Source organism: Danio rerio, chromosome 11 (assembly GCF_049306965.1).
Source record: "Danio rerio strain Tuebingen ecotype United States chromosome 11, GRCz12tu, whole genome shotgun sequence".
Classification (NCBI taxonomy): Eukaryota; Metazoa; Chordata; class Actinopteri; order Cypriniformes; family Danionidae; genus Danio; species Danio rerio.
Genome location: NC_133186.1, coordinates 40,401,282 through 40,427,803, shown reverse-complemented (window position 1 = coordinate 40,427,803; position 26,522 = coordinate 40,401,282). Strand labels below are relative to the sequence as shown.

Genomic DNA, 26,522 nt, shown 5'->3' with positions numbered 1-26,522 from the left:
AATATACACAGTGACTGTTTGCCAGTTTTAAAGAAAACACAACACAGCAGGGTTAGTTGTAACAGGGTGTTAGTTGTAACACTGTTGGAGCCCAATTAAACTAACACATTTATTTTTTTAGTGTAATGTTGAGAACTTTTTAAATAAAATAAATTTAATAGAATTTTTTTTTTTTTTGATAGACAAAAAATGTTATTGCTAATACTACAAATAAATGCATTGTATAATAATGGATAATAATCAAAATAAATCCAAATGTGTTTATCCAATAAATAAATAAACATACTGTGCTATGTAGAATAAACACTAAACTGAGCTATGTACTGAGAAAATATAGCTACTATTAAAATTAAACTAAATTTAATTGTGTTTATTCAGCTTTTTTAAGCATGTGTTACAACTAACCCCCTATCTGTTACAACTTGCCCTGTAGGTGGGGTAAATAGTAACATTTTTACTTCTGGCACTTTTGGCAACACTGCACAGAAAGCATAGGCCCGGTGATCATACTTTCAGTGCTCATTTGTAGGAAAGGCTTGTTTTGTTGGTAAAAAACAAATTGTCTGTCTAACCCCAATACTTTGTTTATTATTTGACCAAATTTTTTTTGATATTTTAGAAATTATGGGATGCAAAAAATGCATTTTGTGCGTTAACTAGTGACATTAGGAGTTAATAAATGAAATCCAAACTTTTTTTCTTAGTGGGGTAGTTAAAATGTTAATTTAGGCTTACTCATAAAAACATAAATAATATTGTATTAGTTAAAGTTTGATTTTTGTATTTCTCCAGAGCAGAAATGCCCAAACTAGGGCCTGCGGGCCAAAGTTGGGCCATAACCTTTGATTTGGCCCAACATCCCATCTGAGAAGTGAAGTATGATGGGGATGGTTTAGAGATTTTCGTTTAGAATCTAATGTAACATCTTGTTTGTTGGTTTTATCGTTAAAAGCTGACTGAAATTAAATGTTTAAATTAAATGGTATAGATTATTCAGATTTAGTTTAAAAGTACATACGTCACCTGGCTGATAGAGGACAACTCTATTATAAATGCAGAGGCAGGTTCTGCTTGACTAGGGTATTGCATTGAACTCCACTGTGTTGTGTGAATGTTTATGTTTTTATTCCAATAAGTTATCTGTTATACTGCAATAATTAATACGATTTAAAGTCATGTTTTACAATAAATTAGTAAATTAGCCATGGCAGCTTTAATGTAATATAGTTTGGTATTTTTACCTTCGGTCCACTAAATGATTTGGTTTGTGGCCCTTTCCACGAAAAAGTTTGGGCACCCGTGCTCGTTCATCCTGTTCAACAAGCCAAGTGCGAAATGAACGCGAATGGATCATTTGAGTCGACTCTTTTAAATGAACTAATATGATTTAGTTGAACTGAGTGTAAGTTAGCAGGCCGACACATGTGTGCACGCATTTGTTCTAAAGGTAATATTGATCAAGTGTAGTAATTTAATTTTTGAATCTTGTTTCCATTTACGAATTTGGCCTCGGTTTCGTTATAGTAAAAAGACTTTTAGGGCGGCATATTTATAGCCTACCCATCTAAAACGTCACGTGACAAGAAATAACAGATCATGAAGACTTCATTGAAGGACATTAAAATAAACGTCTGCAAAATGCGGCTGTTGACTTGTAATAAGGACCTCTACATGTTTAAAGTTATTCTGAGCAGCTTGAAGTTCTCAAGACATGATTCTGAAATGTCGGTCGCATTTGAGATGTGTTTGCAAATTACACGAGATCCCGTGAGGTGAGTGAATAACAAACAACTCGACGTTAAAAATGAAAACGCAAATCTGACACTAACTTACGTTACAGCCGTTGAGTAATTAAGGGTTTCACCAGCTAGTTATCCAAATATATAAACCAGTCCTACTGTTAAAGCAAGGTATGTCCATTTTAAATGTGGTGTGTATGTTTGTGTTGTGGCAGAACACGACGGAATAAATCACTTCAGTTGAACGAACCACCCAGAGAGACTCGCTCAAGTGAATCGGACTCCCACTGCTAGTGACTGGTTGGTATTAAGACTGCAATTGTACCGTTTACCACTTGGTGACACTGTTAATCAGTTTATGTATACTAACAGTCACTAAACAGCTTCATCATATGTTATAAATACCCACGTAGTATGGTTTTATGTTATAATATAGGCTATCCCAGTATTCTGAGCTTCTTTAGAATTGTCCATTGCAGGAGATTGTACATGAAAGCTGTACTTTTAACAGGCACAGTGTTTGTGTAAACTTTTTAGTAGAGAAAACAAATCTCTACACCCTCATTTGTGAATCACTTCCTATTCTAGACATGAAGGTGGCCCGAGGGCAGGCGAGGTGAAATGTTCTGGGGTTGAAGTACCTTTTTAAGATGTGCTACATGCAGTCAGGCTACTCTGTAACCAAGCCTTCCTGTGCGTGGTGCCTCCTGGCTCCGTCCGCCCACCCGGTCAATATTCTGACCTCGCAGAGCTCTGGACCACCGGTGACAGTTTTTTTTTTTTTTTTTTTTGCAGCTCACAGGAGAATTTTCCACATTAGTTGTGTTAAGCTATCTGCAGCACGGCTCTGAATGTATTACAGCTGAGCTTTAATGGTGTTTAGGCATGAGGTAAAAGTTCAGCAGAGTTTGTGTAAAGTGGAAACTGCTTATGCTCTGCACCAAAGCGGCACGCTTTCGACTCAGAACGAGGAACAAATTATACAATTTTCTGCTCTTGCACAGAACATGATTGCAACAAGCAGGGTTCGAAATAATGTTCTGTTATATTTAATAACAAATCGAGCTGTGCGATATAACACAATTTTCATTCCTCATATTGAAACAAATAGAACTCGTGCTGCTACACGCTGAAGTCAGATAATGGGATTTGCGAGTCTGAATCAGATATGTAACTCTTGCTGTGTTTGGGGGCGGAAAGAGTAGCAGGGAGAAGAAAAAAAATCAAGCCAATGTCTTTATCTACCAGCGAGGTGTTTGTCATAATCATGATGTAGAGCTGAATTTGTGGATCTTAACCACCTGGAAAAAATCTTTAGATCTGGACAGATATGAGGGTTGGTGTCTGGAAAAGGTTTATGTATCGTCATTAGAGGTGCTCGCTATATTTAGCGTTACGCTTTTGAAGTTTGTATTACGCATAATTTTTCCAGCTAGAATGTATGGTCGAGGTGAGCCGTGCTTTTTTGCTTTTCCAAATCATTGGTCTTTTTTAAGCCATTCGATTCATTTAGAGCCATGAAATTACAGAGATTTGGGTTACTTCAACTACTCTGAACACCCGTACACCAGCCATGAAGTGAACATAAAACCTAAACAACCACTAAACAAAGCCATGCCAGGGATTTTTCCATGTATATTCGACATAATATCTAAACCTGCACACAGGAAAATGCTCATTTTGCTGAAAATTTCAGACAGCATTAAGAGATTTTTGCCTCTGAACTGTTTGTTCATTCATTTGTTTAATTATATTAATTGATTGATTTATTTAATATAGAAAAGGTTTGACAAGTTGGAAATACTCTGATTCTCAGGATTTATTTGAGTTATGTAAAATTCTAACATTGGGTTTATTCTGTCAAAAGCTGATGAAAAATATTGTAATAAAATATATTGATTACATTAATAGTAATCACCCAGGATTGGTTGAGTAAAACAGAAATTTCTAATGTAATCTGAAAAAAGTTTACAACAACCTTTATTATATTAAAGATTTATTAAAAAGTTACATTTATTTATTTTGCTATTGTTTTATATCTTTACCTGTTTGAGGATACTACTGGAGTTAAATTGGGTTGAATCTCCCTTTGGGATGAATAAAGTCTTCATCCATCCATCGTTCTCATCTATCTATCTATCTATCTATCTATCTATCTATCTATCTATCTATCTATCTATCTATCTATCTATCTATCTATCTATCTGTCTGTCTGTCTGTCTGTCTGTCTGTCTGTCTGTCTGTCTGTCTGTCTGTCTGTCTGTCTGTCTGTCTGTCTGTCTGTCTGTCTGTCTGTCTGTCTGTCTGTCTGTCTGTCTGTCTGTCTGCCTGCCTGCCTGCCTGCCTGCCTGCCTGCCTGCCTGCCTGCCTGCCTGCCTCGTTTTATCATTCTATATATTATTCTCTTTCATTCTGTCTATTTATCCATCCGTCTGTCTGTCTGTCTATCTATCTATCAATCATTCTATCGTTGTATTGTTTTAACTATCGTTCTATCATTCTATATATTATTCTACCTTTCATTCGGTCTATTTATCCATCTATCCATCCATTCATCCATCCGTCTTTCTGTCCCTCCATCTGTCTGTCTGTCTGTCTAACCTATTAATCTATCTCTATCATTCTGTCTATCATTTTAATGTTCTATTATTCTATCGTTCTATTTATGATTTTATCTGTTGTTCTATCATTCTATATATCTATCGTTCTATCCATCGTTCTATCTGTCTATCGTTTTATATATCTACCATTCTATCGTTTCATCTATCGTTCTGTTGTTCTATATATCTATCGTTAAATCTAACATTCTATCGATTGTTCTATATATCTATCATTCTATCTTTCAACCCAATCTTTCCATCCATCCATCTCAGCTAGGAAATATTTTAGACTTTTGTAGTAAAGTAATGCTGCTACACTTAAATACTAAAGCTAAAACTGTGATTAAGAAATTAGGATTAAGTGATTGAAGGCAGCACTCGCAGCGAGACGGTCGCTGGTTCGAGCCTCAGCTGGGTCAATTGGCATTTCTGTGTGGAGTTTGCATGTTCTCCCTGTGTTCGTGTGGGTTTCCTTCGGTTGATCCAGTTTCCCCCACAGTCCAAACACATGCGCTGTAGGTGAATTGAATTAGTTAAATTGGCCGTAGTGTATGTGAGTGTGTGCACAAGTGTATGGGTGTTTCCCAGTGTTGGGTTGCAGCAGGAAGGGCATCCGCTGCGTAAAACATGTGCTGGATAAGTTGGCGGTTCATTCCACTGTGGCGACCCCAGATTAATAAAGAGACTAAGCCGAAAAGAAAATGAACGATTAAGTGATCTGGAGAAATTATGCCCAAAAAACTCTTACTAAAACTTTAGTAAACTTAAAATGAAAACAGAATATTTTTTTCAAACCAAAATGCAATTGTTGCTTAAAGATACCAATCACAAGTTAATTGTAATTTAAATTTGTAAGCATTGTAAATACTCTAATAATACCTTTGTCCTCCTTTGTTTTTAAAAAAAAAGTTGTTCTTGGAAACATTTCAGGGAGTTTTTATTTGCTCAGCCTACACACTGATGCAGATCCTCACATGTTCTGTGTCCACCGGGGAAATGACCGAGGGTTTTTATTCACGCTGACACTTTTCTTAGACTGAACCTGTTGACCGTAAGTTGTCCTTAACTGACATAAATGTATAATTACACCTTGTTCTCCTTTAAAGTACAGTCAACAGAAACATGTTCATTCAGCAATTAGCACAGAACACAACAGGCTTCTCATATTACACAAAAACACCTTTTTTTACGTCATTTTATTATTGCAGTTAAAAGTGTTTTATGTGCTTTTTTCAAGGTAAAGGTTCAGGAGGTCTATGTGAGCCGAGACCCAAAGTTCCCTGCGATCAGATAAAGCGGAAATATGGGAAATGACTCATTTTGTTGTCAAGTAAGCAAACCAAACTGTCAGTAAAGGCCAACAGCTGTTTGTGTTTTTATTATTTATTCAAAATTATTACCATTAACGTCATGGAGCTGCAGTATTGTAAACGCAATGTAATAAGTCAAATATAATTTTTTTTTTTTTTTGCTGCTTGTTCAAACAACTAATTAAGTGTAAATAGTTTTGAATTTTTTTTTGGGGGGGGGAGGGGGCAAATGAATTGTTTTATGTTCAATCCACTTAAATTTGTAAAAACAATTGAGAACTCAATCGGTCAGTGTTGGGACAACATAAAGGATTTGTGTGGGAATTTTTTTACAGTGTAAATTATGTTTTACCACTCATGAAATGTCATGATAATGCTTAATAGAGTAGCTTTTTAGTTTTAAAATGTTACACTCATACAGTTTCACACTTAAAGGTTCAAGAAACCCTTGAGTAGTTTTGAGATTTTAACATATTTGTGTGTGCTGAGCATCAGCTAAGACAATAGCCCCTTTCACACACACCTTTTCGGAAAATTACCGGCAATTTTCCGGAAAGGTGTGTATGTGTGAACAGGCCCTTTTTGAAAATACCGGTAAATTTGTTCTGGCTATTTACCGGAAAGAGAAGTTGTAACATTACCGGCAATTTGCTGGAATGTTGCGCTGTGTGAACGCAGAAGGAAGATTACCGGAAAAAGCGAGTGCACGTCTGGAACGTGCTTACGTGAGACGTCTACTTTAGCCAATCAGAACACTCAGACGCATTCATGTCCGCGCGGTTTATGAGAATAAAAGCCTTTGAATATTTTTCCAGACACATTTAGCTGCTAGAAATTAGTCAGATAACAATTATATGTTCATCTTAATGCCAACCCTGTAATTCCTTATCGGTGAGAGGCTTATGATAAACCGTTGTTTGTTCACCTTCAAGCTTTGCGTGTGCCCATGAAACAGCCCATGAGCACCAGCACACACACATATTATGAACATCTCGACATGCAAAGTGTTTCTCTATATGTTTTCATCGGAGTTGTTCACAATACTGATCCATCCACAGAGTTTGTGATGTAGTCAAATGTTTACAAATACAAGCGCAGCCGTTTAAAGCTCATTTCTGGTTAATGATGTCAGAATTTACCGGTATTTTGGTATGGATGTGTGAACGCTCTTTTCTGGAAAAATTCCGTAACGTCCTCGCCTGTGTGAACAGAGCTTTTTTGAATATACCGGTAAAGTCGTTCCTGAAATTTTCCATATATTTACCGGTATCACTGTGTGAAAGGGGCTATAGTTAGCACCTGTCAGCTTAAATTGTGCATAAAACTGGATAATTTTAAGCTTTTGTCTGCTAATTAATTTCATCTTCCTGGTTTAAAATCATTATTGGGGCGGGATCGGAATCGGTGATGTAGCGCTCATCTGCTTGTTGAGTGATGAAGCATCAGTTTCTCATTATTATTCATAGATGAGTTTCTTATCCTATGAGAAGAGCCTGCTTCTTAATTATTCATGAGAGCATGTGCTTTCCGAAGACAGACCTGCCAAGCTGTGAGACTGCAGCAGTGCATGGCACGTAATATTTAGCTGTTCATGAAGGGTCATAAGCAGGGGTGGACTGGGACAACATTTTCACCCGGGGAAAGTTATTGTATCGTGATCGATAAATGAAAAGCCGGGTGTGGGGGGGTGGGCGATTGGTAATATAAGGGGTGGGGGGAGGAGTGCAGGTGAGGTGGTTAGGCAGCAGGCCAGAGTCACAGTGGCAGGCCAGATTGATCCTCAGGCTTCCGGGAAATGTCCCGGTGCTCCCTATGGCCAGTCCACCCCTGCTCATGTGTGTTGGTTTCCATGATCCATGGGGCTTGTTGCATGGTTTTCCCTGTGATTCTGTCAGGATCAATACAGCAAAGCTGTTTGTGTGTAGCAAGCATTTTCGTCAGGAGAACTGTACAAGAATTGGAGAATGGCAGACTTTGTGCTTTTATCAGTTGAGTTTGTTACCATTCGTACACATCCCCTATCCCTGCTGCTGTGTTTACCTATGATGAAAATCTCCAGATTATTGGCAGTGTTAATGGTTGAAATAGATAGGGCAAGAAAGCTGCTGCACTGCTAGCTACTGTGTCTGCAAGTGTTGGGCGATGTCGACCAATTAGGCACTTGCGGGGGACTTGGGATGTCTAAATATCACGTTTAACAACTGTAGTGACACGCGATCCAGAGGTACAACCTTGATAAAGCCGTGCACTGCTCTCTGTCTCTGTAGCTGAGAGAGAAGCGTGTGGCTGTGTGTGTGTGGGGTGCTCTGCAGTTAGCACAACTTGTGTCTGTGTGTCCACTTCACTTCCTAATCTGCAATTGCCTCTCTGGATATACCACTAACTATACAACAAAATAAAAAATAAATAAATTACTAATACTTTCCTTCTTAGACTTTACAGACCTGAAACTTGCCTACAGCACTTATTCATTATTGCTCTTATAGTTGTGTAAATTGCTTCCTTGTCCTCATTTGTAAGCCGCTTTGGATAAAAGCGTCTGCTAAATGTAAATGTGTGTGTGTGTGGTAACGTGATGTGTGTTTTCAGCAGACGGAGGGCTGTTTAGAAAACCTAGGTAAAACACTGTGTGGATGTGGATCATTTTCGTTCTAAAATGCCATTGTAACACTAAGACATATCAGTGTAAACGTGGCGTGAGTGTATTTTTCGCGAGCAGGTTTGCGACGGAGGTGGGGTGGAGCATCGGCGATGCCTACTCAGCATCATGTTGTCTATTGGCCAACGCCGATGGACGATGGCATCATCTTTCAGCCCAACCCTAATTCAGACCCAGGGATTGAGTAGGAGAGAAGTTCTCTACATTTATAGTGTTTATACAAACATGATTCTCTTTATTATCATAAAGCAAATTGTGGTTATGTATTATATGGAATTACGAATATCCTATCTGACATGTACTGTAGCAGGGCATTAAATGAATTACTGTTTATTGCTTTGCTATTTAACTTTGTAAAGTCTAAAATCATGGATTTCCTCACATTTTGTGTTAGATTTTTTTATTTTTTTTTGTCTTGAGTTAGTGAGCGAACTGACAGTTGTTCGTCTCACTCTTTTTCCCTAGCTCTTCCAGCTATGCACACTCCTCTTTCTGTTCTCAGCACTCCACACCTATCATGTAGCTTTTTTTTTTTAACTTTTTTTTTTATTTATTTATTTATTTTTTTTTTTTTTTAGGTACACTTGAACTGAAAGAGGGGGGTTTCATGGCCCTTTAAGTTGCTATAATTGAGATATTTTTTATTATGATTTTTTTTTATATCCTACGTTCAGTTATGGCATTAATTTATGAGGAATGCAATAAAAATTCAAATAAATGTTGTTAACTAACTTAAATGGTACCTATTAAAGATTGTTAAAATAGCTATTTTTTTATTTTTACTTTTTTTTGTGTGTTTTTTTTTCTCATGATGCAAAGCCAAATTTTCAGCTCATTACTTTTGTTACATGATTTTTCCAAAATCTAGCTTGTTTCTTAGAATTGTGTGTCAAAAAACTACTGAGTAAGATCTTTGTTTAATATTTTAAAAATAAATAAATTTTTTTAAATAAAAAAGTGTTAAATTGAGTCAAGTCATTTAAAATTTAACAAAGTCCATTAAGTTATCCTAAATAAAATTGCATTATCCACAAAAATTACATAACAGACATTGATTTAAACATTATATTAATTAAGCATCATATTATAGTGAAAGGTTTTTTTTTTTTTTTTTGCAAAAGCCAAACTATAGTCTAAAATTATAGTCTAAATTATACATTTTTATTTTATGCCAACAATCATTACAATATTAAGTAAATATCTTAAATATCTTGTTCCGTTTAGATGTTTTATACATTTCCTACAGTAAATATATCAAAACTGAATTCATGATTAGTAGTGTATATGGCTAAGGACTTAATTTGGACTACTTTGAAGGTGATTTTCTCAGTATTGTGATTTATTTGTTGACCTTATGTCACGTAGTTGTATCTCGGCTAAATATTAACCTAATAAACTATACATCAATGAAAAGCTTATTTATTCAACTTTCAGATAGTGAACTCAAAGCATTAACACTCACATATTCTATTGACTTCTGAAAAAATAAATGAGGTTTAAAAAAAAAAAACAGATTTTGGTGAGCAAAAGGGATGGAAAAAAAACGAATTTTTTTATATTTGAATCATTTCAAACCTTTAGGCCCATTAATTTTTTAAAATAATTTTAAAAATGCCTCTCATTAGATTATAAGTAGCTATCTGAACTATAACCCAGAATAAACAGACGTAATCTGTAAAATCAATTCTTTCTGTCCTTTCGTTTCTGTTAAAATGTTCGTCATTGTGTAATTTGCGGCATTGGACCTTGCGCTAAATGTCATGTCAGATGTAAGGTATGCTCACCCTGTTCTAAAATAGAGAACCACCTTACATAATCGTAGTATTTACAGTAGACATTTGGCAAACTCCTCTTTTTTTATTTGCACTGCATCCAAAGTATGGTTATGTTGCCATAAACATATTTGCAATGCCTTCACCGAATATAAATGTAAAATTATATAAACAAAAAAAAAAACAACATCTTTAACAACTTTGTACTTACACTAAAACCTACATTACTCCTACCTTTTTAGGGTAGCTTTTATTTGATTATAAGTTTTTATGTTTATTACCATTATGTTTGATGTGTTTTTAATAATTTATTATTGCTACTTTTTTTTGCATTCACCTTTATATCTTTTACTGCTGCACATTTTATGTCTTTAAAGTGCCTTGAGATGCTGCTTTTAAAGGCACTATAGAAAAATAGTTCATTCATTCGTTGTCCTTCCGCTTAGTCTATATTTCAGAGGTTGTCACAGCGGAATGAACCGCCAACTATTCCAGCATATGTTTTACACAGCGAATGCTCTTCCAGCCACAACTAATTACTAAAAAACAGTACAGTAAACTATGGCCAATTTAATTCATTTAATTCATCTATAGCACATGTCTTTGGTTTGTGGGGGAAACAGGAACACCCGGAGGAAACCAATGCCCACACTGGGAGAACATGCAAACTCCACACAGAAATGCGTACTGACCCAGCCCGGATCCCAACCAGCAACCCTCTTGCTGTCAGGCTTCTAAGCCATAGTGCCACACATGCATTCATGAAAAGGTTTTTCTGCATCAGAATTTGAAGCTTTCATGTATGTTACTTGCTGTTTCTTAGTAATTGTTTGTGGTATTTTCTAGCATTAGGTTTGTTTACGTGATCATTATCAAGTCAATTCCACATTTGGGAAACGTTTTCCCTCGCAGTGTATCCAAAATATGCCTTTTTTGTAGTTGTAGTTGGTTCTGTGTTGCCAGGTACACATTTCCTGTGCCATAACAATGGATGTAAACAACTTAAAATACAAATGTATGCTGTTTTGCTGCTTCATAAATATTCTAAAAATGAGAATATTTGAGTTTTGCAAAAAAAATACAGTCACTTATTTAGGGTAAAATCATCGCTATATTTAAGAAAAACAATTAATTCTAACTTTTGTCCTAATTAATTTCAAATTTGCTGCTAATATTAATTAATAGTTATTAAGGTAGTAGTTATATGTAGGTGTTAAATAGAGGGATGTAAAATAAGATCATCACAGATAATGTTCTTCATTAGTAGTAACAGACATTAATAATGGCGCAGTAGGTAGTGCTGTCGCCTCACAGCAAGAAGGCCGCTGGGTCGCTGGTTCGAACCCCGGCTCAGTTGGCATTTCTGTGAGGAGTTTGCTTGTTTTCCCTGCGTTCGCGTGGGTTTCCTCCGGTTTCCCCCACAGTCCAAAGACATGCTGCAGGTGAATTGGGTAGGCTAAATTGTCCGTAGTGTATGAGTGTATGAGGGTGACAGGCTGGCCGGAATGTGTAAAAAAAGTCGTTATCACATGGACAAGTCTAAAAGGAGGACTTGTTCCAAAGAGCCAACCTCGCAACCATACAGGACTAAGGCCGAAGAAGAAGAAGAAGTAGTAACAAAACAGCAGATATCTTAATAATAGGCGAGTAATGAGTCACTGAGTACGTTTACATAGACACCAAAATTCTATTTTATTGAGATTAAGACAATACTCTGATTAAGAGTCTACCATGTAAACAGCAAAATTTTTTATTTATTTAATCCGATTAAGGTCATAATCGAATTAAAGAGATATTAAATTAAGATGTGTGAATTATGCCGATTTTAGTCACATTATTGGAGTGCAGTACAGACATGTAAACACCTTAATCGAACCATTACCTTCATGTAGGACTTTTTGCCACGTTTTTGACAGGATAGTCCACACACACACACACACGTTTGTTTTTATGAAAAGTGAGTACATTACATTTTCCGTTTCCGTTCATTTTATACTGTTCAAATTGTATATTTTATTGCCCTCGCCCCACCCCACCCCTAAACCCAACCATCACAGGAGACTGTGTGCAGCTTTACTCTCTGATTAAACTCATCCTGTGGAATTTATAAGCATTTTGAGAAATGAAGACGTCACCATATTTCACCTCCTTTTTGTAATACCTGTGTCATACCTATGTCATTGTACAGATTTGTGTTCTGATATGTCACAAAAACACGTACACACACACACACACACATACAAACACGGCTGTTTGACACTCTCTGCACCTACCAAATCATTGCAGACCACAAACACCTGCATAGTGAAATACAGAGGGTTTTTTTCTCTTCCATTCAGCTACTGTATGAACTTCCATTAAAACAACACTCTTCCACCAGTTCATAGTTGCATCCAATATCTCATGGGATATGTCAATGTCATGGGAGGCATGCATGAAATATTCCCAAATAAAAAGTGAAAGTGCCAAACTGCTATTAAAGTCGAATTACTTAGATTAAGGCAAATAATTTGATCACTGATGTCCATGTAAATGTAGTCACTGTAGTCAGAATTTGTCCTAAAAATTAATAAAATAATAATAAATTTAAAAAGTGTTGCTATTGCTGTTGTTAAAATACTATTTAAGTGGATAGTTGACACAAAACGGAACATTCTGTCATCATTTACTCACCCTTTACTTGTTTCAAACCTTTATGAGTGTTAAACACAAGAAGATATTGTAAAGAATGCTGAAAACCTGTAACCATTGACTTCTATATAAAATACATCAGTAGTATGGAAGTCAATGGTTTTCAGTTTTGAAAGCCACTGTAGGTGTGAGTAAATAGTGAGTAGATTTTCATTTTTGGGTGAACTATTCCTTTCAGTTTTCCTACTCGCGTTTTCCATTGTGAAATTAACTAGCAATATGCAGGTTGAAATTTCAAACCACAACTTTATTTTTGTTCCCGTGCTGTACCCGATTACACACTTGAGTAACTGACTGTCCAAATCCAAGTGAACATTCCTAAGAGGAAGACAAAAAAACAAGTCAGATCTGGCAGGGGCATCCGGAGAGGTGCCAGCAGAGACCGGTTGTCATGATGCTGTTCCTATGGCTAGATTATTTGTTTTGTTGGATCACCATACCTCACAGCGACAGAAAACACTGCAAGAGACATTCTGCACACTCAGAGATATTTAGACATGCAGTACACAAGATTTAGGTGTGTGTGAAGTAACTATTGAGGTATATGCGCAGAGACAATTACATTTTCAATAAACCGCTTCGTGAAATGTCGTGTCATTATACACCCACCGGCCACTTTATTAGGTACACCGTACTAGTACCGGGTTGTACCCACTTTTGCCTTCAGAACTGCCTTAATCCTTCCTGGCATAGATTCAACAAGGTACTGGAAATATTCCTCAGAGATTTTCGTCCATTTTGACATGATAGCATCACGCAGTTGCTGCAGATTTTCCGGCTGCACGTCCATAATGCTAATCTCCCGTTCCACTACATCCCAAAGGTGCTCTATTGGATTGCGATCTGGTGACTGTGGGGGCCATTTCAGTACAATAAACTCATTGACATGTTCAAGAAACCAGTCTGAGATGATTTGTGCTTTATGACATGGTGCAACTGGTCACTGGATATTTTCTGTTTTTCTGAACGTTCTCTGCAAACTCTAGAGATGAAAATGTGCGTGAAAATCCCAGTAGTTCAGCAGTTTCTGAAATACTCAGACCAACAACCATGCCATGTTCAAAGTTACTTAAATCACCTTTCTTCATCATTCTGATGCTTGATTTAAACTGCAGCAGTTTGTCTTGACCATGTCTACATGCTTGACTACATTAAGTTGCTGCCATGTGATTGGCTGATTAGAAATTTGTGGTAATGAGCCTAATACAGTGGCCGGTAATTCAAAACTCACCACTTTTACGATCTGGTTTCTGTAATAATCAGTGCTGTTCACTGCCTGATTGATATACGATCTACAGTGGGTACAGAAAGCATTCAGACCTCCTTACTTTTCACTCCTTGTTATATTGCAGCTATTTGCTCAAATCATTTAAGTTCATTGTTTTCCTCATTAATGTACACACAGCTCCCCATATTGACAGAAATGCACAGAATTGTTGACGTTTATTTAAAAAACTGAAAAATCACATGATAATAAGTATTCAGAACCGCTGCTCAGTATTTAGCAGAAACACCCTTTTGATCTAATACAGCCACAAGTCTTTTTGGGCAAGATGCAACAAGTTTTTCACACCTAGATTTGGGGGTCCTCTGCCATTCCTCCTTGCAGATCCTCTCCAGTTCTGTCAGGATGGATGGTAAACGTTGGTGGACTGCCATTTTTAGGTCTCTCCAGAGATGCTTAAGTGTGTTTAAGTCAGGGCTCTGGGTTTAAGTCAGGGCTAAATGTCTATTTAACTGATTATATTACCTGTAACCTTATGAAAAAATAATAGTCTCAACCTTTTACCTGAAGTCAATCGGTGGCTGAAAAACACTTGCCTTGCTAATAACCCATTGAAAAGAATTAGACAGTGATGTTTAGTTTTTTGGGATGCACCATAAAAAGTAATTTGCTAGGTTTACTTCATTGATTTGCACAAACTCATTGCCTTAATTAAATTAAATAATCTTAACTTTATTTTAATAAGTCATTCTTACTAAAAGATTAAAAGCATTCCTTCAATTAAGTCACATTTACTTAGACTATTTCAGTTATGTTGACTGATTCTGTAATCTGAGTTGGTAGAACTTTATGATTTTACTGAAACCTCTGTTTATAAATAACAACATATCACAACATTAAATGTTCCCTCATGTTTCAGATGCTTCCATATAATAATCTTGTGCTAAAACACAACAACGCTTCATTTTTTAACATTTTGTTTCCAGTTTGGCAGAAACCAAATTTACAAGGTTAGCTTAAAGGGCGTCACACACTGGATGCGCTACTCAGCCTCACGACAAGACACGCAAACGACAGTTGAAAGTATCACACACCAGACGCGCACATTTGCATGTTATTTAAAATTGAACTAATCAGATGGAGCTCTGTGGCGCGGCAGAAATATGAACAGTGTCCTGAGTCGTGGCTGGCGGTGGTGCACCCTGATAGAAACCTATGTTTGGAATTCTGAAATGCATGGCGCTGCGTGGTGTGTCTACTACAATCAAATTATAGGTTCACGTAACTCATTTATATTAAGTGCAATAAAATTTCATTACAAAAATAAATCAAAGAAACAAAGTCTATTTAATTTAATTGAATTAAATTTAATTTAATTTAATTTAATTTAATTTAATTTAATTTAATTTAATTTAATTTAATTTAATTTAATTTAATTTAATTTAAACTCATTTAATGTAATCATCATTCTGGCTGCTTTAAATCCAAAAGAACTCAAATGAACCTAGATAAAAAGTTTCAGCTGTTACTTATTTTTTCTAACTAACAATAATTTTAGCCTGATCATAAGCGTCAGTTTTGTTTTCAGGGATGCTGTTGGTTTAAGAACAACAAAGTATGGTGTGATAAAAATATTACACATTCAGTCCTGGTGTTCAGAAATGATTTCAGTTTGTTGAGTAAAAGAATATAATTTTTGTGCCAAATAGGGGTGTACTTCTGCCAAGTGGTGTGTGGCCAAATGCTTAAAGCAGGAAAATTATTATAAACGGAGAAATAAACAACAGAAATCCACATGGTTAAGTTAAATCATGTATGCTATATTGCGAAAGTACTGTTTTTGTTTTAAAAGGATTTTATTTAATTAGTCATTAAGATAAATAATAAATGTTAGCTATTAATCATTTATTTAATTTATTATTATTTATTATTTTTACATGGCATTTTTTCAGTTCATGTTGATTTATTAAAAAAATTAAATATTCTACTTTTACATAGTTGCTTTTATTTGGTAAAAAAAAAAAAACATTCCTGAGTGTCTAGAGAAGTCAAAAAAGATTAGGATCTCAAATAAATGTTTGTTTGTTTTTTTTCTTTTAAGCTGACCTTTGCATAACATTAATATAATAATTTCCTTTTTATATTGTCTAAGTATTATATATATATACACTTTTTTTATAAGATAATGTCACAATAAAGACCGGAGACCTGATGTTGAAGATTCAGCTTTGCATCATATGAATAAGAGTGGCACGAGGGCTCAGTGGTTAGCACAGCAAAAAGGACGCTGATTTAAGTCCTGGCTGGACCAGTTGGCATTTCTGTGTGGAGTTTGCATGTTCTCCCTGCGTTGGTTTCCTCCAGGTGCTCTGGTGTCCCCCACAGTCCGAACACATGCGCTATAGGCAAATTGAATAAAACTAAAATGGCTGTAGTGTATGAGTGTGCGTGTCATTCTGACCCAGTACTGGGTTGCGGCTGGAAGGACATCCATTGTGTAAAACAGGGGTCACCAATCTCGGTCCTGGAGGGCCGGTGTCCCTGCAGGGTTTAGCTCCAACTTGCCTCAACACACCTGCCTGATTGTTTCAAGTATACCTAGTAAGACCTTGATTAGCTTGTTCAGGTGTGTGTGATTAGGGTTAGAGCTAAAATCTGCAGTACACCGGCCCTTCAGGAACAAGTTTGTTGACCCCTGGTGTAAAACAAATGCCGGATTAGTCCGCTGTGGCGACCCTTGATAAATAAAGGACCAAGCCGAAGGAAAATGAATGAATGAATTGCATGAATACATTACATTTTTATAACATGCTAACATTAAATACATATTCTTTTATTATCTGTATATAATTACAGGCATACTGTTTGAGTTTTTCCATTCCTATCAATTAAATGAAACCTCTCCTAGCATAAGAAACTTTTTACTGAAACATTTTACAGTCAGTCATGTATTTGTTGTATTGTTTTGATATTGTGCATTATGTTCTGTTTCTGTTCACCCTGTAGTTTAATCTATAATTACATGCATAATTATACTCAGTGTTTTTCACTTCTGCATATAAAGTGCAATAATTCCCACCAGCTCCAAGCGTATAATTAAGATTCAGTTGCTTTCATTTATATCTTCTCGTTCTCTCTGTTTTCTATTCTCAGAGCATAGACAGTGCTGTTTTCGCATTTCCTATATCATTTTCTTAATCTAGACGGGGCTTCTTCTAATTAAAAGCTGACCTTTGCATCACATTCATTTAGAGCAGCTCAGCAAACCCTCACCTTCGATCAGCTGATGTGGACTTACTGAACTTCATGTGACTGAACTAATTCCAAAGCACGCCTCGCTTTTTTTTTTCTATTCTGCTGAAGGATTTTCTCATTTATCTGCATGCTTTTGGTTGATTCTCATTGTCACATCCAGTCATTAACACTTCAATGTTGACATCGCAGTGCTTTTACTGAATGACAGCAAGTGCTGGATCATTTTTTTTTTTTTATAATTAATGGGATAGTTGTATGCAAAAATAAATTCTATCATCATTTACTCACTCTCCGCTTGTTTCTTTCTTCGATTGAACACAAAAGAAGATAATTTGAAGAATGTTGGAAACCGGTAACCATTGACTTCTATAGTATTTGTCTTTCCTAAATGACAACATGTGCATGTGCTGGAAAATTTTGTATAATTAAAGGGATATTTTTATGCAAAAATGAAAATTCTATTATCTTTTACTCGCTCGCCGCTCGTTTCTCTCTTTGATTGAACACAAGTGGGGATATTTAGAAGAATGTGCATGTGCTGGATCTAGTGTTATGAAATTAAAGTATTAGTTCTGTGCAGAAATTTTTATTTGATCATCATTTACTCACTCTCTGCTTGTTTCTTTCTTCGGTTGAACACAAGTGAAGACATTTAGAAGAATGTTGGAAACCGGTAACAATTGACTTCTATAGTATTTGTCTTTCCTAAATGACAACATGTGCATGTGCTGGATCATTTTTTTATAATTAATGGGATAGATGTATGCGGAAATGAAAATTCTATCATCATTTACTCACTCTCCGCTTGTTTCTTTTTTCGGTTAAACACAAGTGAAGATATTTAGAAGAATGTTGGAAACTAGTAACCGTTGACTTCCATAGTATTAGTCTTTCCTAAATGACAACATGCTAGATAACTTTTTTTATAACTAAAGGGATAGTTTTATGCAAAAATTAAAATTCTATCATCTTTTACACACTTGCTGCTTGTTTCTCTCTTCGGGTGAACACAAGTGTAGATATTTAGAACAATGTGCATGTGCTGGATCTTTTTTGTATATAATAAAAGGGATGGTTTTATGCAAAAATGTAAATTCTATCATCATTTACTCACTCTCCACTCGTTTATTTCTGCAGTTAAACACAAAAGAAGATATTTTGAAGAATGTTGGAAATCAGTAACCATTGACTTCCATAGTATTTGTCTTTCCTAAATGACAACATGTGCATGTGCTGGATCATTTTATAATTAAAGGGATGGTTTTGTGGAAAAATGAAAGTTCTATCATCTTTTACTCACTCTCGCTTGTTTCTCTTTTTGGTTGAACACAAGTGGAGACATTTGAAAGAATGTGCATGTGCTGGATCTAGTTTTTTAGCATTAAAGGGATAGTTCTGTGCAAAAACGAAAATTCTATCATCTTTTTCTCACTCTCGCTTGTTTCTCTCTACGGCTGAACACAAGTGTAGATATTTAGAACAATGTGCATGTGCTGGATCTTTTTTTGTATATAATAAAAGGGATGGTTTTATGCAAAAATGTAAATTCTACCATCATTTACTCACTCTCCACTTGTTTCTTTCTTCGGTTAAACACAAAAGACGATATTTTGAAGAATGTTGGAAATCAGTAACCATTGACTTCCATAGTATTTGTCTTTCCTAAATGACAACATGTGCATGTGCTGGATTATTTTATAATTAAAGGGATAGTTTTGTGGAAAAATGAAAATTCTATCTTTTTCTCACTCTAGGCTTGTTTCTTTCTTCGATTGAACACAAGTGGAGATATTTAGAAGAATGTGCAAGTGCTGGATCTATTTTTTTATAATTAAAGGGATAGTTCTGTGCAAAAATGAAAATTCTATCATCTTTTACTTACTCTTTGCTTCTTTCTTTCTTTGGTTGAACACAAAAGAAGATATTTTAAAGAATTTTAAAAACTGGTAGCCATTGACTTCCGTATTTGTCTGTCTTTTCACACTAAAAAAGGATGGGTACTCAATGGATTTGTGTCTAGACATTATGAAGGAATTAAGTTTTTACAAATTTAAGTGGATTGAACATAAAACAGTTAAGTTTTCCCTAAGAAAACCTTAAGAATTGTGTTGATTTAACTTAATTTCAAATAAGTAGTTTGAACAAGCAGCAAAAAAAACTTTGTGTAACTGAAAACATGCATATTCTGGATCTTTTTTTATAATTAAAGACAGTTTTATGCAAAAATCTATCATCATTTGATCACTTTCCGCTTATTTCTTTCATCTGTTAAACACAAAAGAAGATATTTTGAAGAATGTTAATGTCAATGTAACCACTGACTTCCACAGTATCTGTCTTTCGTACAGTAAATGACAACATGTGCATGTGCCGGATCGTTTTTTGTTTTTGTTACTATAATTAATGGGATAGTTTTATGCAAAAAAGAAAATTCTATCATCATTTACTCACTCTCCGCTTGTTTCTTTCCTCGGTTGAGCACAAAAGAATATAATTTGAAGAATGTTGAAAACCGGTAACCATTGACTTCCATTGTATTTGTCTTTCCTACTACATTGCAAAAAAAAAAAAAAAAACAATCTTATATTTTAAGTTTAAGTTAATCACACTGTAAAAAATGTTGTGTTCCACAAAATTGATTTGCGTTGGGGCAACATGAATGAAATAAATTATATATAATTTTTTTAAAGGTAATGCGGTGGCACACTGGGTATCGCTTTCGCCTCACAGCAAGAAGGTCGCTGGTTCGAGCCTCAGCTAGGTCAGTTGCCATTTCTGTGTGGAGTTTGCATTTCCTCCCTGCGTTCGCGTGGGTTTCCTCCGGGTGCTCTGGTTTTCCCCACAAGTCCAAAGACATGTGCTAGGTGAATTGGATAAGCTAAAATTGTCCATAGTTTATGTGTGTAAATAAGTGTGTATGGATGTTTCCAGTGATGGGTTGCAGCTGGAAGGGTGTCCGCTGCGTAAAAGATGCTGGATAAATTGGCAGTTCATTCCGCTGTGGTGACCCTGGATTAATAAAGGGACTAAGCCGAAAAGAAAATGAATGAATGAATAATTTTTTTGCAAATTTAAGTGGATTAAACATAAAACATTTGTCATCCCAAAAAAAACTCCAGAATTGTGTCATTTCAGCTTATTTTAAATGAGTAGTTTGAGCAAAAAGCAGTTTGAGTGCCAGTTTCCAACTACATTTATAAATACACAACTAAATATTGTATATACGTTGTAAATAGTTTACTAAAATATTGTAAATATTGCACTAAAAGTTGAACTTAATATTTTTTAAGTCAGTTTGATTTGAATTTTATGTCATTTTTATGTCAGAAGATTTTGTATTTTATCATCACTTAATCATTTGTTACATTGTACTAATTGTGTACATACATGTTCTTAAATTGACTTATTATGAACTTGCATATGTAATTAATTTTTTTATAATTACATTTATAATTACGTAGTTGACTATTCCTTACACCTTATCCCACCCTAAAACCTCCGCATACCACCAAACCTGTCCCTAACCTCAACCTGTATTCCACCTCGAGAGCACCAGAAGTGTTCTACAATACATCATAAACACAGTAAGTACATTGTAGTGGTTTTTTTAATGCAAGTACATAGTATTTAAGCCCCCCTATTTTAAAATGGGACCCCAGTATATGTCTACCAGTTACGAACATTCTTCAAAATAGCTTATTTTGTGTTCAACATGAATAAAAAATAAATAAAGGTTTGAATCCTCTTGAGAATAAGTAAGTAAGTACTTTTTACATTTTTTGGGTGAACTTTCCCTTTAAAAAGCTATTCAGAATGTGTCACTGACAATAAATGACATCACAAGTCAGATAACGCTGTCTAAGATAAATATATAGGTTATCTGTGACTGTGTCTCACAAATACAAGCTTCAAAATACAGGTCCATAAGGTCAGTAAAGACAACAGGCCTGCATTAAGGAGCACAGGACAGTAAACACATTCACTTCAGTAATGTGTTTGTCCTTTTCCGAAGGAGACAAGAGTTCTAAGAAAGACTTAAAAAGGGCTTGAGATTCCTTGCACATTAGATCCGCCTGGTGTGTAAAATACTGGAGTAGTTTTAGTTAATTATTGTACTTGGGTATTAGTGCATTGTAAAAAAATTACTGGTTGCCTTAAGTTTTTAAGCTAAATCATATTAACCTTATGAGGCATTTTAACTTATAAAATTAAACTGACTTAAAACAAGCTTATGTAACTTATAAAATTAAGTAGAACATGATTAAATTGACATTTTAAGTAAGACTAAGAAGTACATTTTTACATTTAATTTTTTTCCTTTGAATGTCCTGTTGCTTCAAAAAAAATGACATAGATACTACTTGTAGAATGTAATAAGATGTCAGTTAATTAACAGTTCATTTTGTGATTTACAAGTGTTTTCCGTTTATTTATGGTTGTGTATTGCATTATAGGAGGTTAATCTTTGCTCTGACTTTTGATGTTAAAAATTCAACTTAACAAAGTGACTTTTATTGATATTTTAGCAGTTTGGAAAAAATATAATATATGATAAATTATATAAAGAGAAATAAGTCTGTAAATAACAAAAAAATAGTTTTGTAGCATATTATACACCAACCCAGACAATATATCACTTTAAACTATTACAAATGTTAATAAAAGTCACTTTTTTGATGTTTGCAAGGTTAAAAGTTGTTGGAAAAAGGGTGGAAAAGGGTGGCAATAAACATTAAAGAGCTGATCCTCCCTATACGCAACCCATACCGCCGAACCACCAGGGACCGGCTCTTGCTCTAAAATGTGAGTCTGTTCTGTGCTTTTGTTTTATTTAGGCATGAAACATTTATTCATTCATTCATTCATTCATTCATTCATTTTCTTGTTGGCTTAGTCCCTTTATTATTCCGGGGTCGCCACAGCGGAATGAACTGCCAACTTATCCAACAAGTTTTTACACAGCGGATGCCCTTCCAGCTGCAACCCATCTCTGGGAAAGGTACAAAACACTTTGAAATAAATATAAAAACGGCATGATTCCCTTTCCTTTACACTACAGGTGCCCTTGCCCCTCCTATGCAACCCTAAAAACAGTCATATAGCGGTCCGTGACTGGCAGCTGACACGCTCCATAGTCATAAATAGACGCTTTTTTCCAAACAGATTCTGTACAGGCAATTTAAAATGTAGCGAAAGTCAGGGTTTTGGGTGCGTGTTTGAACAGACATATACACATAATTAATAATAATAACATCTAAAGATGTTTTCTCAAACACTACTAATTTTGTCCTAAATGCATAAACTGTTAGGAAAGTAATGGATTGAGATTTGATAACTTGAACTGAAATAAATTTGCTAATTTATTTGCTTCTAGTTTATACTATTTATTTTTTCTTTCATAAATAATAATAATTTTAATAAACATTTTACTGACTTTTTATTTACAATGAAACAGCTCCAGATAAATAGATTTAGTAATTTGGGGATTGTTTTGGGGGTTATTTTCACATCCCAGTGTGACAGGTATGGTTATCAGGCAAGTAATGGAATTTGTTAAAGAAAAAATATTTCTTAAGGGGGCTAATGATATTTGCATTAATGTATTACTAAAAATATAAAAACTTTTATTACAGCCTAAAAGAATTAAGACTTTATCCAGAAGAAAAAGTGTTATAGGAAATACCCTGAAAATTTCCTTGCTCTGTTAAGCATAACTATATGTGAAAACGGGTTATGATTTTGCCTTCAACTGTATCAAGTATGGTGGCTGAGTGGTTAGCACTGTTGCCTTACAGCAAGAAGGTAGCTGGTTCGAGTCCCAACTAGGTCAGTTGGCATTTCTGTGTGGAGTTTGCATGTTCTCCCCATGTTTTGCGTGGGTTTCCTCCGGGTGCTCCGTTTTCCCCTCACAGTCCAAACACATGCGCTATAGGTGAATTGGGTAAACAAAATAGGCCATAATGTATGAGTGCGAGAGTGTATGAGTGTTGCCCAGTACTGAGGTGCACCTGGAAGGGCATCTGCTGTAAAACATATGCTGGAGTAGTTAGCGGTTCATTCCACTGTGGCAACCCCTGATAAATAAAGGACTAAACCAAAGGAAATTTAAAGTATCAAGTATATTTTCGCCCATATATTGTTCTTTTAATTGAGTAAAGCTTTCACCCAATTATCTCTGCATTCGCTTCGGTGTCATATCCGAGGTCTTCTTACACCCAGGTTTTCAAAAACAGCTTTAAAATGTGCGCTAAACATCATTAGCCTGTTATTGGTAGATATTCTTGTTGCCATCCAGAATAACTCTCAAAGCTTTATCTTCTCTCCCAAAGCCCCAGAGAAGCGCTGCTGAGCACAGAGCGCCAGGGGATCTTGTTAGGGGTCAGTTTGTGGATGGTGTTGATGCCGTGGGGTGTAAAGCATGTTGTGCTCTCCCGGTTGGCTGTCTGAGAGCAGCTTCCCGTCATCCAGATCGCTCTCAGGATAAAAAGCCATGTCTTGTGACTTCTCAGTGCTCAGGCTTATACTGTATGTGAGGAGCAGAAAGACAGCTTTAATATTGCCTCCTTTATGGAGGTCTAGCATGAAATGATCTAGTTTAATGTTTGCTTTAGGGTTCAGTAGTTTGTTACGTGGTTGTTATGGCATCAAATGTGTTTTTAACACTCTTATTATAAGCTTGTTGTGTGTTTTTACATACACATGCAGGCACGCAGTATAGCTGTTTTGGTTATAAACATATACAACATAAAATTTATATATACAGTTTAAGTCCGATCGATCAGAATCAGAGTCAGTTTTATTTCCAAGTGTGCTCCACACACACACACAAGGAATTTGTTTTGGCTACAGAAGCTTCCAGTGTACATAAAGTGACAAGTGACAACACAAAATATGAAAAAAAGAGACGATAAACATTAAACAGAGATGCGGTTAGTCAAAAAATCTGGATGTTGAATTGTATGTACAGCAGCAGTGTAAAGTAACTAATTACAAATACTCAAATTACTGTAATTGAGTAGTTTTTCTCAGAAATTGTAAATTACTAAGTAGTTTTAAAAATATGTACTTTTACTTTCCCTTGAGTTCATTTTAAGTGCTGTATCTGTACTTTTACTCCACCTGCAGTCGCTACTTTATTTTTTCTTGTCTATGGATGTTAGAAAAATCAGTCCAAGAAGTGTCCAAGAAGATGTTCAAAATCTTTACACGCATTGACCCAGAGACTGTTTAGATCAGGGATGCCCAAACACAGTCTTGGAGGGCCGATGTCCTGCATATTTTAGCTCCAACTTGCCTCAACACACCTGCACGGATGTTTCTAGAAAGCCTGGTATGAGATTGATTAGCTAGCCCAGGTGCATCTAATTGGGATTGGAACTAAACTTTGCAGGACACCGGCCCTCCAGGACTGAGTATGGGTACCCCTGGTGTAGATGCATGTCACTGATGAGAAGATGACGGATATTTACTGTATGATGACCGAAATGGCTACAGGCACAAGACGTCAACATGATGTCAGATTGAAATTGTACCCTAACGTCGTGGAGGCGCTGCATTTTGTTTGGAAATGAAAATTGGGTTTACATCAGCACTCAACGGCAGGCCGAAGTCAATGTCCAAAGTTCAAGCTAAAACCAACCAAATGTCAACGTCTAATGATGTTACAGCTTGATGTTGTGTCGACGTTACCACTGTAACATCTATCAGATGTTGAATTTTGGTTGCCATAACTGATGAATAAATGTCAGTATTTGACATCAATAGGATGTTGGTTTAAGATGTTGTCTCGACATTGGATTTTGGTCACTTTCTAACAACCTAAAATCAACCAAATATCAACGTCATTTGATGTCATTATTGGAAATCAAAATAATGTTATCCTTAGGTGCTGGCTAGACATTGAATTTTGGTCACCTGACATCACAACCTAAATCTAACCTAATATTGATGTCTTATAACATTGTGTGCCTGCTGGGCAATAACTAAATGCACTACAGATTACATGTAAGTGTATCAACATATTATGCACATGTATGTATGCATGTATGTATGTATGTGTATATATATATATATATATATATATATATATATATATATATATATATATATATATATATATATATATATATATATGAGACATGACTTTTAAACACTATTAAATTTTTAAACATTATTGTATCAGTATTTCTATTTTAAATACGCCTTTTTGAGATATCATATTTTTAAAAATGTAATACCGGGTAAAATCTTATTACAGTAATACTGTCAGTTTTATACTGACAAATTTTTACAGTGTAATATATTTATGTTAACATGAACATTTTAGGGACATTCTACCAGAAACTTACATTTTAACTTATAAAAAATGTTACAGGGCCTGACTTAAGCTTGTCGTCCTCAAAAAAAAAAAAAAAAAAAAGAAAAGAAAAGAAAAACATTAATACAGAAACCAGCTAAATGATAGAACGCATCCTTGATCACTGTCAGCTTCTCCTCCATCAAATGATGTCACTTCCGAGTCATAGCCTTAAATGTGTATTGCACGCATGTTAAATTTTATGTTACATTTAATGCAAATGTGAGAGGACTGACAGAAACACAGGGACAATTGTAAATTTATTTGTATAATATATTTGTAGCATTTATTTGTAGAATATATTTCGAATTTTATGTTTTTAATCGATGGATGTGAATAACAACTTAAACCTGCTCTTTCTAAAGCGTTTTTTCTTCTAAATAACAGGTTTTAGCACAACAATCCTATTAAAAATGTAGGTTCAATTGGGCTGAGGACAAGCACAGTGATAAAGTTTGTGCATTTGTAAAGTGTTTTCATTAAAAACTAAAATCTGAGAAGTAAATGAATGATATATTCCTTTACAGAACACATCACAGAAATCAACCATCAGTCCATTTTAGACATTTTTTTGGGATGGAATAATTTTTATTAACTGTATTTATGTTTTTTTGTGAGATAATGTACGTCTCTGGTAGAATGCCCGTTTTGTAATTTGGGTTATTCTCTTTTTTATTATCAATACACAGTAACTAAATGTTGAAAAATCTCGAATGTTTATTTTAAATCCATCTTTCTTATTTATTTTTGCTCTATGTTTATTTCTGTCAATTAAATACAGTGACCGTTACATTAACATTCACATGGGTGCACTTGGTGCAGTAAATGTACTACAGCTTTCGGAAGCACTTAGGGAAGACAAACACACTTAGTTTCAATCATTATCCAGGGACATTGTTAAATTAAAATAAAACC

The 26,522-nt window shown here is 35.3% G+C and overlaps 2 protein-coding genes across 12 annotated transcripts in view; one reads left to right on the top strand and one right to left on the bottom strand.

The window, feature by feature from the left end:
- The window catches only part of sox13 (SRY-box transcription factor 13), a 675,553-nt gene that overhangs the window by 419,999 nt on the left and 229,032 nt on the right, over nucleotides 1–26,522 (bottom strand). The window lies entirely within an intron of this gene.
- slc41a1 (solute carrier family 41 member 1) overlaps nucleotides 1,263–26,522 on the top strand; it is an 83,569-nt gene continuing 58,309 nt past the window's right edge. For 2 of the 11 annotated variants that reach the window (XM_073915524.1, XM_073915519.1), the window contains exons 1-4: nucleotides 1,313–1,772; nucleotides 1,955–2,039; nucleotides 2,328–2,503; nucleotides 5,577–5,669. The gene's annotated coding sequence lies outside the window, so the exon portion shown is untranslated. Of the gene's footprint in view, nucleotides 1,773–1,954; nucleotides 2,040–2,327; nucleotides 2,504–5,576; nucleotides 5,670–26,522 lie in introns of all 11 variants that reach the window. The other 9 variants (XM_073915525.1, XM_073915520.1, XM_073915523.1 and 6 more) reach the window with 7 other exon arrangements.